The sequence below is a fragment of the Corvus hawaiiensis genome, chromosome 3 (assembly GCF_020740725.1).
Source record: "Corvus hawaiiensis isolate bCorHaw1 chromosome 3, bCorHaw1.pri.cur, whole genome shotgun sequence".
Taxonomy (NCBI): Eukaryota; Metazoa; Chordata; class Aves; order Passeriformes; family Corvidae; genus Corvus; species Corvus hawaiiensis.
In genome coordinates this window covers 86,873,502-86,890,698 of record NC_063215.1, presented here as the reverse complement: position 1 = coordinate 86,890,698, position 17,197 = coordinate 86,873,502, and the positions used below count along the sequence as shown (strand labels likewise).

Sequence of the window (17,197 nt, the reverse complement as noted above, 5' to 3'; positions counted from 1 at the left end):
ATTCTCTTTTGCAGCTATATGGTCACTACTACTGTCAAGGCATTGATCAGGAAGTCAACAGCATGAGGTATCTTCCGTAAGAACTGAAACAGAATGAACACAGTACCCAAAAAACAACCCAGAAAGCATCAGTGCTGAATTGGATCTATCAGACAAGTGTCACAATGTCCTAATAGAACACTGGCATTTTTATGCTAGATTATTCTGAGTTTCTTATTTTTGCATCTTTCAACTCTCCATACCTTTTCAAAATACTACATAAAACTACATTTCTCAAAATTCTGAAAGGAAACTACAGCAATTTCTTTCCACATATTCAGACTAGGTAGTTACTATAGCTATTCCAAGAAAACATTCTTATTTAAAATATCCAAGGGCTGGGGATCTTGTCGGAGTCCTCAATTGTTTTGTTTCTGACGGTGATCAAGAATCGTTCTCTCTGCATGTTCAAATGCAGCATGCCTGAAAATCAATCTGTTAATATTCCAGTATGAGCATCTGTACCCACAGAAGTAGAGAAAGGATCAGGGGAAAAGAACAGATTCACGATACATTTCAGGTATCTTTCTTCATACAGCCTGTCATCTCAGGACTAAAGGACTTGCTACCTGACATTTTAACTAACACTTATCACTGTAAACGCTGCTGCTGCTATCCCTGACACTGAACAAATCATTCCTCATGCTGTCAATCAGCACTCCTCACAATCTACTACAAGCATATTCCAATCACTTACACATGGGCTAACTTCCAGCTACCACCCATCAAACCTTGGGACTCCTAGGATTTGTTAAGTTGGAACCAGTGGCATGAACATCAAACTCTGTTATTTACTTGATTACCACCTGAGAAGACAGTCAGATCTACAACAACAACACTCTCTAATCAGAAGTTTAACCTTTAGTTTCTTAAAGCTATTAGGGTGAATTGGGAGCAAAAGAAATAACGCAGGTGTTGTGATACATATGTAACTACAGCCAACTTTGAAAATATCTTGTAAATATAATTCTTAAGCATTCTTAAAATCACTTATTTTCCTGAGAGACATTTATGGTATAAGCTAGGTATGGGTTAAATCAAAAGCGTTTCTAAGAAAGACCAGCTGTGTCCCACAATGTTCACCAATACAGGAGACTATTTAATAGTAAATATTCCACCTGTCTTTTCTTGAGCACATCCTGTGAAGAACTGGAAAATTGTTCCAGTGTATCTAATTGACCTCCTAAGGGAAAGTGGACCAGACTCCAAATCTCAATTTAGCTCTTGGCTCAAAAAGTCTGGAGAACTTTAAAAAAAAAAAAAAAAAAAATCAGACATGGCAATACAAAATCAGTTATTTATATGCAACAGAAACAGCAAAGAAACTTGGAGAGAGACTGCTCATCTTTTATTAGATGGTGCTCACTTCCCCTTAGCCTTCACACATAACCAAGGTAAGAAAATTAAATTTACTGTTTATATAATAAAAAAATGTTATGACTCTATATACCTTCAAATATACCATTGGTCTAACACCCATGGGTTGCACCCAGCACCCTAAAATGATGCAGCATTACATAAAAGTACCCACACAGGCAGGACTTAGCATACTGCCTGTCTGTGCTACAAAATCCATCCTCTGGGTCTCCACTAGTTTGCAGTGAACATTTATAATTCTCCAGGTACTCTAACATCTGTGAAACATTTTACAACTCAAACTATCAGCACACAAGGGTTTCTGCTGGTGGAAACACAGAATCAGCTGAACTACTAGAAACACTAAAGAGAATTTAATGTAAAAAGGAAATGTATTACAGAAGCAGGCTACCACACTTCAGTACCAGCGGGTGAGTCTCAACAGGACTTACAGCAAGTTCAGAATATCATCCCTCAGGTCTACAAAATCCAAGTTAAATCATAACCTGCTTACACTTGCATTGCAAGGCTGCAGTGAATACCATCTGCAGTGGGCACTACTATATGATAATTTAGACTGCAAATGTCCATGACTGCAAATACATCTATAGGGAAGAAACACCACTCAACAAAATTAGCATTCAGTAATCAAATACACTCATTGATGTGGTGGTCTTTTGTACTATTAGAAGGGGAAATGATGACTACTGCATTAAAGGAAACATGATAAATCTTACAACTTGACATATTACAGGATTCAGTATCATGTATGCAAAACAACCCAGAAAACTTACCCAGTAGAGAAAAGAAAATATGACCCATTACACAAAAATGTATCTGTTTGCCTCCTTTTTACAATGTAAGAATCCTGGTCTATTATTTCCTGCTTCTCTTTTTGGCACAATAAAACTAGGAAATCAGAAGATGAAAGACTGAACACATTAGGAAGTGTTATCACCGAGGAAAGAATCTGAAAAACAAATATGAATATTTACTATATTTAAGTAGAATAAGAGAGTCATTTACAAAGTGCTTCAGCAACACCAAAGTGAATAAAATAATGATTTCAACTCACTTCCTGCTCCCTCAGTAAAGGTTTGCAGGAGCTCCCACTTCTGCTCTTGAGACTTTAGTAACTTCAGCAGAAGCAAAGAAGCACTTTGACACTCGCAGCAGTTCTACTGATAAATTTCCAAGGCTGTAAGTGTCTCTATAAAGGTTAAAACAACAACAGAAAAAAAGCAAGTGAGACTCTTTCAGCAGTCCCTTTTTAGAAAGGTAAGTGGCTTAGTATTTTCAAATGGCTGGGGCTTCAGACTCCAGAATTTTATTTTCCTCCAAATTTCATTTGCAGGTCATCTGAGAATGGTAATTAATAGACTTTTTAAACATTGAAAAAGCTTTTGATTTTCTATGCATCACACAAGGAATTTTGTTTCCCTATGTCTTAAAAAGGGGTAACACAGCTTCTTTGCTGAAGTCACTATAACAGATTAAACGTTCAAGTTAATAAGAAAGCACTAAGGTCCACGGCCTCAGTCTAAGCGAGATATATAGAGAAATATATATGTACACACGTCACAGAATAGTCTGAGTTGGAAGGGAACCACAAGGATGACCAAGTCCAACTCTTCAAGTGAATGGCCCATACAGGGATCAAAACCACAACCCTGGCATTATTAGCACCATGCTCCAACCGAGATAGAAATATGCATCTATAGATGGATGGATGGATGGATGGACGGATAGATAGATGGACAGATGAAAATATATATATTTGTATTAGTATACTGTTAATGTTGTCAATTTATGGCTTGTGGAATGTGCTGTCTGGAAACTCTAAACTGACTAGAAACCATAAGCTCAAGCAGTCAGCTCTAGGCTTTTGCAATATAAGAGTACAAAGCAATATAAAGATATATTGCTTAAAAGCCATTTTCTCTATACAACTTTCTAAACACACATTAAACCCTCACACTCGAAATAAAATGCCTCACAATTATGAAACAATATTCTTCCCTGTTACAATACTCATTCTAGGGGAAAAAAAGAAAGAAAAAAAATCAACAAAAAAAGCTCTTCAAAAATCCACAAATCCTCCATTTCCCCAGCTATCTTACACTATTTTTCTATTAAAGCTAAATTTCCTTACTATTTGTGAATCAGTGACCAACACTTTCCTAAAACTTCAAGATGCAGACAGAATTCTAGCTTGCATTTAACTAAATCACCTTTCATAGTTTACCCATCAGCTACAGCAACCATCACTCTTAGTAGTTTCAGAGGAATAAAAGTTATATTCAGTTTTGTATTTTTGCTACTGTCCAAGAGAACCATGACTATGCTGCAGGTTTCATTTCTCCTTTTAACACCTATACTAAAACTGGTCACACAATGTGGACAAGGTTTGTTCCTGTAATACACTGTGAACATTTCATCCCAGAGCACAAGATCCAGAAGCCTCCTCAATAATAGTGACAAAATGATTCAAAGGAAAAAAAAAGTTTTTGAACTACCTGCCTCTTAGCTCTCAGCTGCCAATGGGACAGACTGTCATATCTGTCTTTCTTTGTTCTGCTTTTTGTTCCCTAAAAGTAAGCATCTTATTTTGAATCATCACTTTCAGATGGAATAGAAGTATTACATCTATGGTTTAAAAAAAAAAAAAAAAAAAAAAAAAAAAAATCCTGTGAATTGGACTCCTCAGTTGAATACTCTGGTCTTCACTCTTCAGTGAAGCTTCCCTGACATGCAAAGAAATGCACTTCTGTATCAGGCCCAAAGGTTTTGAATTTTCATCTTACCATTATACAGCTGAAGGTCAGCGATTGCAGCTGCACATCCACCATTTATAGCATAATAATAAAAAAAAAAGCTGTATGATTTTATAGAAGTGTCTCAAATAATTCAAAGGCTGCTTATGGGAAGGCAGAACACCCCAAAAACATTAGCCTTCTCCATAAAAGCTGTGTTGTATGAAAGCTTTACTTTTTGTTGATACCATATGTAATTACAAAAGCAGAATTTGTGTGGATAGAGTAATGTGGTTTTTTTCTTTACTGATTCATTTTCCAAGATATTGAGGCTTTTGAAACTGTACTGAATCAAACATTACACCCTGGAATGTCAGAGTTTACAGCTTGTCGGGGCCCAGGGACTATTTCTTACCCACTGTAGGTATCCACATCTCACTGAACCCAGACGGGCTTTTTTTGGGTGCATTTATTCTGGCAAACACTGCTAGTAAAAGCAAAAATATTCCAAATACCTTTTAAGTTCACAAGATTGAAGGTCAAACATGCATACTAATGACAGCTATTGTCCCATGTTTTTTGCCCTGACACCCCTCCTCTAAATTTAACAAGGAAGTATGGGAATTTGAAAACCTGCTGACTCAGGATACCCAAACTTAAATATATTTGAAACACTTTTTTTTCCATTACCATCATCTAAATTATTCCCCCCACACTAGTCAATGTGTTCAGCAATCCTGTCCTGTCCCCTACTTCAAACAAGTTATTTGATTACTCTGTCGAGGAAAAATCCTATTGCTACCAGGGCTGCCAGATTCCATGAGATACTTAAAACATATTGCACAATGAGGCTGCAGAGAAATTCATATAGGAATTAAAATGCAACAGAATGGACCGACTACATTTAGGATTTCCAAATTCTTCCCTTGAACTTGTAGACCATTTTGCAGGCTGTAAGCATACTCATGCAACAAATCTGCAACGTTTTCCAAAGAAAAATTACTGTACTTTTTGAAGCACAACAAATACCTGAAGGAATTTCCAACTCAAAACTGAAAATAAGTCAAATAATGCAAAAATTTGGTATACTGCTACAGGGTCTGTCAAAAAAATAGTCTTAAATAGAATGTGAACATAATGCTGATAAAGTATTTCTTCCAAAACAGTTTGTAATCAGAAACAATAGTAGGTTACTGTGGAGTGATGCATCTTACTAATGAGGAAAACATTTATGTTTTTGTACACATACAAGACGATCTCTGTCAATAATTAAACACATAAAAGAGTAATCACTAAGAAGTTAAAAACCAAAACCTGCCTTATGAAATTATTAAATAATTATTGTGAAACTACAATGAAAATAACTGCACTCCTGTCCACAGCCATAGAAAAACATTTCATATTGGTATTCAAAAATATTAATGTCACCATGTATTTATTTCTTATTTTCAGATATGCAAACTAGGAACAGAACTACAGTTAGTTAATGGCATTCCTTCTTTAAAATGTTCTGAAATTTTCGTACAAGACTGAATGTGAACTACAGATTGCATATAAAACAGTTTTCACTCTGTTGCATTGCCAGTTGGGGAAAAGATTAAAATGTAAAACTGTATTATTTATTCCAACATGTAACTCCTTTCAGAGTTGTTAGAAGTTGGTTCAATATTAAACATATACATGTTTTCTAAAAGAAACCGACTCCATTGTAAATGCACTTGGGTCAAGTCATACTTAAGCCTATCAAATGCTGACTCTGCTACTGAACTAAATCACCCCACTAAGATATTCACCACAGTTCTGGCTCTGGATTCACTCCTACAAACTTACAATCACTGCTTGATCACATTACGTAAGTATGGATGGTAATGTAACATTTTCAAAGGCTCCTGAGTCTCAAGGGGGTTCAACACACAAGTCATTTACCTGCTTTGAAATCATTTATTATATTTAGATTTTCAGTGAAGGATGCTCAGTTACAAGAACTATGTTTGCTTTGTTATTCATGAAAGATAATGAGTTCTTTTTGGTTTTAACCCGATCAAGTTATTTTCAGGGCATCTTTAACTAGATAAAAGGCCCTCCCAAGAAATTATCAAAACACAAGTTGCACAAGGAAAAAAATACAACAGACCCTATGACTCTCTATCAGAATTCAGCTGTGTTTACATCAGTCTTAAGCTTTTCAATATTTGAAGGTGTACAAAAACAACCTCAGCAAGCATAACCCAGAAGATGAGACTGTAATACTCTCTAGAATGAAAATACCCATTGATTCATGATTTCTATCAATGTAAAGTAATACTATTCCATTTTCATGCTCCAAGGCATAGTGAGAAATTTTAGCTGTTTTTCTCACAAATCTCTTTCAACCTTATGCCTTTCAGCATCATCCTTACTCCTCTTAATGACATATGAGAGGGAAAATAAAGCTTGAGTTCTTTCTTACTGTCTCCTAAAGATGGAGTTTGATAATACCCATCTACTGCAACAAAAAGTTGTTCTGTGCTTCCTCTGAAATTGAGCTCAAATGACTCCTCACAGGTTGTACAGTGTGCAAGCAACCCTGCCCTCTGCTCTTAGTCATCATACAAATTCTGCTCCTGTAAGTAGCAAGTGATATAACAAGCAGAGATCATTCAGCATTCCTCATACACACCTTCCATTCCCAAATCTCCCTTTATGTTTGCAGTAGGATAACAAATAATTTGATTTTCAATCTCCTCTGCATTTTTTCCAACTTTATACTTTTGTAGCTGAATTTATTTGTATCTCTACCAGACACAGGTATTTCCTGGTCTATGTTGTATTACTTTTACGTGCTTTGGAAAGCAATTCCATTTTAGGATTTTGAACTATTCTAGTGCAGAACACACTGATTTATTAACAGTTGACAATTCTGCATAATGTCAACTTGCCAAATTATTTTTCCAGTTTAGGGAACTCTTTGTGTGCCTAAAGTACAAATAAATATTTTCATGTGATTGCTGTTCCAAGTTTAGGTTTAGTAGAATTGAAGTATTAATGAAAAATGTATTTATCTTACATTTCAGTCTCTATGTGGCAGCTCTGAAAAGCAGGATGTACATGGCTATCACTTGCAAATAGTAACAAATCACATAAAGCTCAAAGAAACAAGTAGAAGCTTTTCTTTTTTTGAAAAACCCAGCATTTTCTATTTATCATCTTAGCAATGCAGCAGTACAAGAAAGTGTTATACAATAATCTGCCAAAACATAAATAAAACCTGCTAATCTCATTTCCTCTCAGCATCTAACTAATGAGAAATGCAACTAAGTAAACACTATGCATGCTAAATCACAGGGGGGTTAGTTAAGTGTTTAGGTCAATCATCAAATGTGCTATAAACAGCAGTAAGTCTTGTTTGGAAACAACTTTGACATAACCAAATCTGTTGAGCTAATCAGTGACCCACAAATCTAAACTTCCAAATTTAAATAGACTGATCTACACCAGGCCACTTTTGCATTTTGAACATGCAAGTTCTGTTAATTCATACAATTAACTGACGATAAGTACTTCTAAACTACATAAAACCCATCAGCAGCCTCTTTTACACAAGTAAATTATCAGGATCTCTCAAACATCTTAAACCTTACCCTCCAATGTCCTACTGACTCCCTTAAGATCTAAAGCAAAACTGTAAAAAGCATTGGTGCTTATCATTCTGTAATGTGTTCCTTACTGTCATAATTCAATTGCACATAAGCAGTGAGGTTTTTTTTATAAAGAGTTTTAAGCAGTATGTGGAGAAGTTTGCAGTGTCTACATAATAAGATAGATCCCACTTTGTGACTAGCCACTTGACATTTTCCTTATAAATTTATAACTAAAGCCTTTATGCAAGTGCAGCAGAACTAAAATTTAATGGCTGGAGGACAGACAGAACAAGGTCACCCAAAACTAATCTATTCTTTCGTTGACAAAAATAAAAATACCTAGGTTTTCTTTTGTACTTGGAGGACTTGGAAGAAAAGGCAACAAGGAAACGAAAGGAATAATCAAAACGTGAACATGCTTTACCCTCCCCCCTTTCTATCTCCTTTAAAGTTTTGCCAGCCTAAATTTATTCTCGAGTGTTTGTGGACAGATGTTTTTGGACAGTCTTCTTCACATGGTGCCTGGGAAGCTGAGTCAGGAGCTCTGTTCCACTGCTGCTCAGGTGAAAGCCCCCTAAGTAAGACCACAGCCACAGAAGGCAGCGTGGACCAGCTGTATGGGCAGCTCACTCTTCTCCACTAAGTTTGCACTGGTCATCTCTCCACGGGAAATGGAAGAAATGAGTTGCTGCATGTGTCCTTCGGTGGCTGACAGGTCAGAGAACAGCACTTTCTAGAAAGGGAGTCAGTCAGATGTGAAGATGGGATGAGACCCCCTACCTAATGCATTCTGCCTTTCTCCTACTTCACACAGCACACTTCCCAGGTCTCAGGCAACTGCATTTCAATTACCAGGGTAAAAAGAATTCAGAATATATATTTTGCTTTAAAGTTCAAGGGTTTTAAACGTCTAGTGAAAAAAAAAAAAATATCCTTCATCCCACATCCTTCATTCCATGACAGGAGAAGGAAACCTTTATAGCGAGTGGTATTTTGGCTTTTCCATCTTCAGTGATCCAGATTAATGTAAACTGTAATCTTCACAGCTGTCATTTTCACAAAGTAGCTTTTACTATTTTCTAAGTGTTCAAAGTAGACAGCCTAGATTTATTTACATGAACAAAAACAAGGGTATCACAGCATTTACAGAAACTATTATATTATGCTCACCAGTTTCCTATTTTGGAATAACCCGGAGAAAGTGTGGGAACAAGCCTCACCTTCTTATTTTCCTCTAATAATGGAGACTGAGGGAATAAATCACAATCAGTACACTTATTTCATCCAATTCCAACAGCGGGAAATCAGGGCCAAGTTAAATATTTTATTCGCATGCATGCAAACAGCAAAGGCTCTTTCGTTAGAGCAGCTTTTTATGCATCTCTGAAGGCAATCTCAGGCAAAGGCACGGTGAGCAAGCAGAGTGATCATTAACAGCAAGTAACACAAATGAGCCCCGAAACCTTACCTCATCCTGAACTCTCGTCCAAGCTATGCGTAACCTTCTCAGTACACAGAACAACAAGCAAGTTTTAACCACCTACCCACTGTGACAGGCTGCAGCTGCAAACTGCAACTCTACTGCTTCACTAACTATGTCAAATTAATGCTGAATCCTAAACAGAAGCAGGAGTTAAAACGAGTTTTAAAAATTAAGCGAGCTGCAGTATCAGCCCATAACTCTTCAATTATCTCTAGTCTTCAAGTAAAATAAAGAAGAAAAATCAAGGTTTCCATGACTCTGCCTGACTTTAGGCTTATCATCAGAAAACTGTGCACCTTCTTCAGCTGCATCCTTTACACATGGAAGGCCCCTTCTGAAAGGAGCCCACAGAATCTTTTATCACTCTCTGTTTACACTAATGCATGACAGAAGTCTGAGAAATTTAGTGACAGGTAACAGAACTAAAAAAAAAAAGTGACTTCAGCTATTAAACTAATGAATAGCAAATATGTAAATTACTAACTTCACTTACAATGTTTTCTTGCCCTCTTACTTCCCTAAACTTTTACTCAACATCCTACCCTGTGCAAACAGTAGACTGGCAGATGACAACTTTGGATTTTCAGCTAAGCATCATTTTTCTCCAATCCATTCATGCAGATGATTTTGCTCTATTTTGGGAAAGTAAAATGACATCTATACCCTTTCAAAGAAAATGTTTACACTTGCCTAACTCAATTAGACTCAAAGTGACTTAAACACATCTCTAGCTTCTAGATGGTAGATTGAAAAGTGCAATCTTTTGTGGTAAGGAGAATACCACATTTAGTGTTTGCTACATATCATGCCAGAAACAGGGGTTTCTGAACAACATACACATGTAAACAGCTGAAAAAAATACAGAAACATTAGATCAGGCCACCTGTCCTGGCTGCTAGAAGACACTTATCTTTCATGTCATTGCTGCAACCATGATGACCTAAGGGTATGGGCAAGACTGACTTTTGGGGACAGAGGTAGTATCTAGGTATATACTTAGAAAAAGTAGATTAACTTTCCCATGCACTGAAGAAATGCCTGTGCCTCCAAAAGCTGGTCTACTTTTTCCAAATTAAGTAGTCAGCTGTGCTACTAAAAATGTCACACTTACCTTCAGAATTTGTCCTGCAGAATGACGAGGAACAAGAAAACTAAGCAGAAGAAAGTTAAGCACCACTGATTAATCAGCTAATAATCCCAAAATGAGGATCATGCTCACCATGATTTCCCATGCCCTCTTCTGTAACTGCCTTCATGGACAGCCACAGAATACAAGTCCTTGAAGCTTCCATTTGTGTCAGAATTTTACTAGGTAACCTTAAAAGAAGTATAAATCCATTTGGACCATAAATTGATTTAAATATTCATTGGTTGTTTAGCGGCCTTAAATAGCCCTCAAAAATAGTAATTAAAAAAAAAGAACATCTCTTCTGTATGTAAGTTTGCAACAAGCACCTTGCTAGCAGAAGTCAGAAAGCCACTGCTAAATCAGCAAACTGAAATAATAAGGACAAAAAGAATGCTAATAAGAAGGCAGCTAATCAGTTTCTGTCTCAACAGCATCTAGGAGTGTGATGGAAACTTGATCTGGAAGGGGGGGGGAAGCCACAGAAAGCAACAAAAAAAATTTTTAAAATTATAACAATCTCTGAAAGCTGGAGACTTAAGTTTCTCAAAGCACTGGTCTAGATCTGTTTACTTTGGGATTCTAATTACAGCAGTTTCAAAACTAATCAGTACTTTATGTTATCTGAATTTCAGCTGAACTTCAGCTCAGGCAACTGAATTTTAACCTGTAATGCTGGAGTTCTTGTTATACCACTGAGTGGTGGAATTTTCAGTATACTATAATGCATCAATTTGCTATATAATAATATACATCACTGTAATATACATCACTGTGGTTTTGTTTTTACCTTTTGAATCAGTCTTTGCAAGTCACTTGAGCAGAACAGGAAGCATTAATTATTCACCAGAAAGATTTCTGGTCTTTCCTGAATTAGTCACACAAGAACATTAATAGTCAAAGGAGAGACTGCATCACAAAATAATGGATAATAATGGGGTCCTATCTTCATCAAGAGAGTGCTGCAAAACCACCTGAGACTCGCAGATGCGTAATGCAGGCAGCTCTTGCTTGTCTAATTGCACAGCAACTCTTCTGATTGAAAGAGATCTCCTCCACCCACCACAAACATTTCCTTCTAGATGAACCACCTGGGAAACAACATGTCAATGGGTCAATATTGTCCTAGAGCAACTTCTGATTCAAAACAAACATCTGGTTCTAAATGAAAATACTCCTTGCTCCCAAATAGTCCTTGCTACAACATCTCTCATTCAAAGCTCCTAAAGCACTGTGGAATTAAATGAAGGGGGATATATGATTCACAAATGAAAACAGAGAGAGTCCATGCAGAAAAAAGCATGGACTGACTGTCACATAGTGTATCAGCAGCAGAAACAGCAATAAATCCTTTCCAAACTTAAATGTCAAGAAGGGGACTTTTATTAAAAAAGGAACATCCTACTACCCATATCTTTACGAGTTTATAGTCTCTTAAGTCTTGTAATACATGGATGTATTTTAAAAAAATCAGCATTAGAGCACAACGCCTAAAGCAGTACCCAAGAGGAAGTTAAACAGGAACACATCAGTGTCCAAAATAAAACTGCTAACAAACTACAGTCAAAAGAAGAGAAGAATATATAGTGACATTCATCACTATACACAGAGGCATTCTAACATCTAACTAATTCTGGAAAAGAATGATACTCTAAAATAGATATCTTAGGAGTATCACAAACACTCCACATGTATTCGACAACACCAGGAGTTAACAAGCAGCAGAGTTAGTCCACTTCCTTAAATAAAATGAGTCAACTTGCTCCATTTTAATTATTATTTCCAAGGCAAGTTTGATTTCAATTATTTTGCCAAGAAGTATTAATCACAAAGTCTCAATGCCAAGAAAAATATATTTGAAGTGTTCAAATATTATTCTTAATTGCTTTCTTTCAAATGTTCAAAAATGAGTCAGCACCCAGGGAAGGTACTGAGTATACATGGACTAATCCTAAAAGCCCTTTATAAGTTATAGCACAAATGACGGTTCATCCACATATCTATGTAAAAAAAAAAAGAAAAAAAAAAAACAAAACAAGATTTCAGAGTCTTCAAAGGATTTTAGAATGTATTTTAAATTTTGTACAATTCTGAGCATTTAAAAAATTAAATTACGATCCTTTCCATATTTTTTCCTATTAAAAATGGAATCATTATACTAACATGCTTGCAAATTAAAATTGGAGAGAACCTTCATTTTAGAAACATGCTATCTGAGAAATGCTTTAATTCCTTCATAGAAGTACACCGTCAAAAGCTTATTCTTCAAATAGAAATTAATAGATTTTAAATTGATGAACAAGTTAACAATTCAGGGGAACATTTGAAACCTATCTGCATGAATAAGCAAGCATTTGTTAACACCCGGACAATTTTGGAAACCATTGCTGTCCATTAGTTCACTGCAGGAGATTACTAAGGAAAAGGTTAACACTAGGGCATTAAGCAATGAACAAGCATCACCAATGCCTTGTCCTGCACACTGGTGTCAGCAGTACCCAACCTAACACTCTTCTTGCTTCAGCTAAAAAATGCATTTCACCGAGTAATAGTGGATACTTGTTAAAAAGTTTCAAAGACAGTTAACTGATTTATCAAAAAGCCAGGCTCCTTAATATTGACATTATTTTGGACCAAAATAGCATCTAATCAATAGTTAGAGGACAATACAATTTCCAATACTGAGGGACTCTCACTAAATGACAGCATTTTGCCTACTTTATATATGCAGCTTCCTCTGAGACACCTCTAAATATATAATTAGAGATAAAAATGCTGCAGTTATGGCGACAGAGTTGATGTCAGAAACAGTCATATTGTGAAGGACAGTTGTGTTTTAGCAATTAAGTCAATGAGGACATGACTTTGGATTCTACTTTTCCAAGGGCACAATTAGGTGGTTATCATGAAACCAGCCTGCTTTTCGTTCTTTTAAACACTGCTTCAAATTGTGCTCCTTTCTCTTCCCCCTTCCTTAGATGCTTAGGACTTAAATAGGACTTTCAACTTAAATAGTACATTCAACCAAGCAGAAGTTAAATATATACATTACTAGGACAGGCCTTCAAATAAACACCTCACCCAACATTAGACACTATATAATCTATAGAGACAAAAACTAAAGACGGTAATCATCAACCAAACTCTTTTTCTCTGTTTGTCTGACTGCTTATTAAAATTATTTTTGGAAGACCAGTTTTTATCTCCATTCAAAATTTTTCATTACTTCCAGTTAGTCTCTAATTTACACCACACAAACACTGGAAATCCAACACTAGCCAAAGTACATTTATTAAAGGACATAACACTGATGAAAGTAATATTAGAAATAAATTCCCTTAAAACACTAATAAAAATACTACAATATTTAGAAACTGAAATTTATCTTCCTTGCATTGACTTACGTTGTTCAAGTTCATAGCATGCATATGGCAGCCAGATAAAACAGATGGAATCAAACAGGATACCTAAAAGTCTTTCATAAATAACATGGAGCAGCATTCTCTGCTGCAGGGAAGATGCCAGATTACAAATTAAGTGTAAAAATCCATCAACAATTTTCTAATACGACCTCTCTGTACAGGCAAGTACTGCACTTACCACAATGCTACTAGTCAGACACTATAAACAGAAACTGAACACACAGCTGCAAACATCTTCCTTCTCCAATTGATGGAATACTGCAACTCTTCAACTACTATGTTTTTGTGACTACAGGTAAGGAATAACTTGGAGTTCATGGAGCTATGCATTACAATACACTGTTTGACTTTCAAGATTTAAAAAAAGTGTTAAATACAAGTTTAACTCCTACACTCATTAAGCATATAAACTTTCCACCACTTCAAACAAAAGATCCACCTCTATTACAAAAATAGCTTTACATCAAAATCTTAAATTAGAAGATAATGATTGGGCACTTTTGCAGAACCTAAAAATACCAACCCAGCACTTCTGTACATTAATGTCATCTCCACAGCCTGAAACCATTGCGGTCATTCACACAAAGGTTTCGTTTTTCAGAACCATTTATTATTCACTGCATATGGTGTCCTTAACAGTATTTTGTTATGTGGCCTTCTCAGTGTCCTAAGGAGATACCATTTTAATATCTGCAGCTACTCTAAGTTTCTTCACAGATCTATCACTAAGAGAAGTTGATTCATGCTGCAGCTACTACCGGATTTTCAATTCTTCTTCCAAAAGCAGAGTGAGCCCTGCCTATACAAAACAGGAAATATTTCTGACACTTCAGTTAAAAAGGAGAAAAAAAAGGGAGAAAGTATCAATGTAATTTACCAGCCTAGACTGAATATGAAGTTTATCTTAATCCAAGTATGGGTTTCAACACAATCAAGATCAAATACTGTCCAACAACACTCACAAGACATTTGTCTTAACTTCTCAAGTACAATGTTAATTATATCAGTCAAGGTTGCATATTTGAGGAGACACATGAACACAATTATATTTTTAACTTCAAAGAACATAAGCAGTAATTGGTTGAGAAAGTATATCACATTCATAATTTTTACCAACTGGCTCTAAAGAAAGGCTGTGTCTATTTATATGCAGTAACTTCTAATTTAAAAAGAAATTAAAATCCACTAATGGCATATAGCATGTTAGTGAAAACATTCAAGTCAAAACCAGACATGTCCAATAAATACATCAATCAAGGATCATTCTCTCTAGTTAATGTTTTGCATCACTGATTTCAACACCTTAAAAGGAATACTGAGTCATGAGGCTTCCACCAATTTGAAACTTCAACAGCTGTCCAACATGCAGCAACAATATTAACATAAAATTTCCACAGAAGTAGTAAATTGTTTGAAATTTATAGAATTAAAATCAGCAGCAGTATTTCCCCAAAACTGATACCTGTATTATAACTCTCAACTGACTGGGCTTACCATTATAAAGTTTTGAGAACCCAAAGCATCTCCAACAAAATGAAGCATTACACAAAACACATCTGGGGTACCATACAACATTTGAACATTTTACCAATTAGCATTAAGACAGATATTTCATAGCACTAACTGTGGAGTAATTGTCAGCACTGCCCAAACAGTAATACCTTTGACTAATCACAGTTTACAGAAGACACAAAGAAGGTACTGTCACACAGGAAGACAGAAACCTGGAAGGTGACCTAGACAGAGTAACTTTTAACTCCTCCAAGCTTCTAAAAGGAGGACAATCTACTTCTTCCTTGTTTGTTCCACTTGTAAGAACAGCAGCTACGACAGTGAATTTCTTTCTGACTGATGAGGAAGTTACAATTAGATTAAAAGGCGCTGGATACACCCATCTATAATTAACACAGCACCCATTTAAAATTAGAAAATATTTATAAAACATTTTATATACAGATTTTGAATAAATTCATGGTTTAAGCAAGAGGGCTTTTTCCTCAAATTCTGGCTCCACTAAGTTAACAGACATTTTTAATCAAGCAAGCTTATTTTTGGATCTTCTTAAATAAAACGCCCTCATACACCAGCTGTTTGAATTTATTCACTCCTTAGAATTATCACACACCAAGTTTAAAGGAAACAAAATCAATTACTTTTTTTCCCCATAGAGAGAATGGTTAAATTATGGAACATCTTCCTGCAGGACATTGTAAGGGTCAAGAGTACATATGGCCTCACCAATTCATTATGCAAATTTATTGAAAAATAGGTAAGACCTACTAAGCTATAAATCTATAAAACAGAGGACAACCTTATGTCAGACTGCCAGAAGCAAAGGAGGTATACCAAGATAAGTATCACTGCATGTTTGCTCTGTCCTTACGCTTATTCCCTCAGCATCACTGATCATCCAAATCAGAAACAGGGCTGGAGGTATCTTTGGTCTGATCCAGAACAGCTGGTTTTCATTAAATAACAAAATCTCCTTTCTGTTTTGTCTATTCTATTAAGTACTGCAAAAGAAAGCATTGTTTTCACATTCCTAGAAAAGAGCTTATTACAGTTAAAGTATTAAATCCAGTTCATCTGCTTTTACTTCAAGTGCCAGTAACCCTCATTTCACAAGGTAAGCTTCCACAGCAAATGGAAAACTCAGCAGAAATGTGGTACCTTGCAACTGCAGTTGCAAGAGGCAAGTGTTCACTGCACAAAAAAGTGGAAAAAATTTCTATCTTCTGACTTTATTTGAGATGTCCTTCTAGTTGTAGTATAACGAGGGAAATCACAATTTATCATTCTTTATCCTGCATATTTTTATTCAAACAGGGAACATGACAAAGCTCAATTCCTTACCACTACTCTCTCCTCAGACAGAGGCTTCTCTATCTTATAATTCTCAGTATCATCTAAAATTAGCAAATGATTTTAGTGTCTCTCCAATACCCCTTATCATACTCAGCACTTTGTAGGAAAGTCATAAATAAATCAATTTCTCATCAGACTCTGTTTTTCAGTTATATAGCTTGTCACTGCGATTAGCGCAACACATCAGTAGATGTAGTATTACAGCAGTTAATGCTGGTTTTAAATATAAACTGCTTCAAGTTCTTTTACCCAAGGATCTGACAGACTATTAAATACATTCATGCATAATATTAAAAAAATACAATATTCAAGTATTTTTAGTCCTAACCTAAGAGCAAAATAGAGTACACTGTCTCACATAAACCAATAAATTCACTGCTTACTCCGGCATCTGATCCAAAGTGCCAGCCAGTGAAAGCCTGGCTAAGGAACTGCACGATACAAGCCCAGTGAAAACAAATTCCCAGAGGGAATGGTCCATATTTCAACAGTTTACTCAAGCCTCATTTAGGAACATCTATGTGAGGTTGCAA

At 35.9% G+C, this 17,197-nt stretch overlaps 1 protein-coding gene across 4 annotated transcripts in view; it reads right to left on the bottom strand.

The window, feature by feature from the left end:
- ZFAND3 (zinc finger AN1-type containing 3) overlaps nt 1–17,197 on the bottom strand; it is a 136,555-nt gene that overhangs the window by 114,202 nt on the left and 5,156 nt on the right. Inside the window, exon 1 of one of the 4 annotated variants that reach the window (XM_048296606.1) lies at nt 2,190–2,363. The exons of the other annotated variants lie outside the window; for them this stretch is intronic. The gene's annotated coding sequence lies outside the window, so the exon portion shown is untranslated. Of the gene's footprint in view, nt 1–2,189; nt 2,364–17,197 lie in introns of those variants that run through there. 4 annotated transcript variants of the gene reach the window in all.